The following is a 2,161-nucleotide window of genomic DNA, read 5'->3' as shown; positions in this document are numbered from 1 at the left end:
AGGGGGAGGAGGAGGAGGAGAAAGAAGAAGTTCATTTTCATTTCAGATGCTCATTTTCAGATTGGGTTTTTAAATTTGGGATGTTTTATTGAAATCTTTTGCATAAAAAATTTGCTTACTGCTATATAGAAAATATATAGATGTGTAACAGTTAAGCTTGATCATCAACTTGATTGGATCAAACACCAAACACCAAGAGACAAACAGTACATCTTGGTGTGTCTAGGTGTGTCTTGAAGCATCACCTTGGGATCTGTATCTGCTACCTGGTTCCCTCCTCTTTATAATTCTCCTGCTGCTCTGCCGCCTGGTCCCATGAGCTGAGAGTATCACTCTGCCAGGCCCTTGCACCATGATGCTCCTGCTGCTAAGGAAACCATAAAGCTCAGGAAGCCATGAGCTAAATAAACCATTTCCTCATGTTGTGGATGAAATTACTTCTACAAACTATTTGGTCCCAGCAAGGGAAAAACTGGCCAGTACAATTTTTATGTATTTCATTATTAAACAAAAGGTTTAATTCTAAATACACGCATGCACACACACACACACACACACTTCTGCTGCATTTCATTTCTAGACTGTCACAGTAAATTGAGAATTTAATATTCTCCTATTATTCTCATATTGTCGTATCCTGATTATAACTTTTAATTATTCCTCTTGCATGACCCGATCAAACACCAAACACCAAGAAGAGGTAAATCCCACAAGATAGATAGATAGATAGATAGATAGATAGATAGATAGATAGATAGATAATTTAGGACAAGGTCTACAGGATCTCACTGCATAGATCCGACTTGTAGTGATTCTCCTGTTTTCAGCCTCCAAGCACTGGGATTACAGGTGCACACCACCATGCCCAGGTTCAATTATCAGCTCAGCGCTCCCTGTGGCCAGCACAGCAGGCCAGGGATCGAACCCTGGCCACTGTGCTCTGCCTAAGCAGGCACTTTAGTCCATTGATTATTTCTAATTTGGGTTTCTTCTGTGACAGAAAATACATAATATTTAACCTTCTGTGTCTGATTCCATTCACTTAGCAAAAACTCAATTTATATACCATGAACACAATGTTATACTATCTTCAAAAAAAATCATTGATCTTAATAAAAATGAAGATTTAGTTTATTCTAAGCAGACAACATATGATTGATTATTACTACTCAAAATTCCCTGAGACCTGGTACACTATGCTGTGCAGCGCACTGAGCTGGCGACTGAATCTGGGCATGGTGGCCCACTCCTGTAATCCCAGTGCTGGGGAGCCTGAAAACGGGAGGATTACAAGGAGTCCGAGCTGTGTAGTGAGACCCTGTAACAAATATATAAATTTTTAAAAAATTCCCTGAGAGGTTTGTAACTGGTCATATGTAGTTTAGCTAATCTCAACTACCTATCAAATACATGAAAAAAATGTACACCCCGTGAATGGTGAAATGCCAATCAAGCACGGACAATGTAAATGTTAAGTAAATGATTGTTTTCTGCACCGCTCTCAGCATAGTCTGAATATTATGTAGAGAAACACTAGTATTCCATTGTCCGGCAACACTTTTCCTCACTTCGTTGTGCTCTCTATGTACTCCTTATTCCCAGAAATGTTAGCTCCACATTTCTTAAAGACTCAAAATATAGTAATAAATTATTATGTTGCAGATTAAATAAGATGAAACATGGCACAAAATGAACAATCAATGAATATTACTTTTCTCCTTGTACAGTGCAGCCTACTTTCCTACATATTCATGGGTAGGTGGGCAGAGGGGCTCTGAGAATTGACCTCTAAACTGAAGTATAAGACAATTTCTCCTTTGAATCCGAATAACAATATGGGTACAATAGTGAGCATGAACAGATTGACTTGGCCTCATGTGGAACAGGAAAGCATAAAGAGAAGAAAACTCCCATGGTACATTTTAAATAAAACCACTGTCACCTATGCCCCTATCAATTCATAGAAGTAGAAAAGGGGAGAGAATGGTCCTGTTAGGATCTCCGAGAAACTTCAGCCAAAATTCTGTCATTAAATACCTCTTACCAGATGTAATTGTATTACATGGAAAGTTCAGAGCAGGACCATTGGTTTCAAATTACTCAAAACATTAAAGATATTTGTAAAATGTGATAGTGTAGAATTTTTAAGCTTTAAAATAAG

Source organism: Octodon degus, unplaced genomic scaffold (genome assembly GCF_000260255.1).
Source record: "Octodon degus isolate 3935 unplaced genomic scaffold, OctDeg1.0 scaffold00004, whole genome shotgun sequence".
Classification (NCBI taxonomy): domain Eukaryota; kingdom Metazoa; phylum Chordata; class Mammalia; order Rodentia; family Octodontidae; genus Octodon; species Octodon degus.
Note: the sequence above shows the minus strand (reverse complement) of the source record.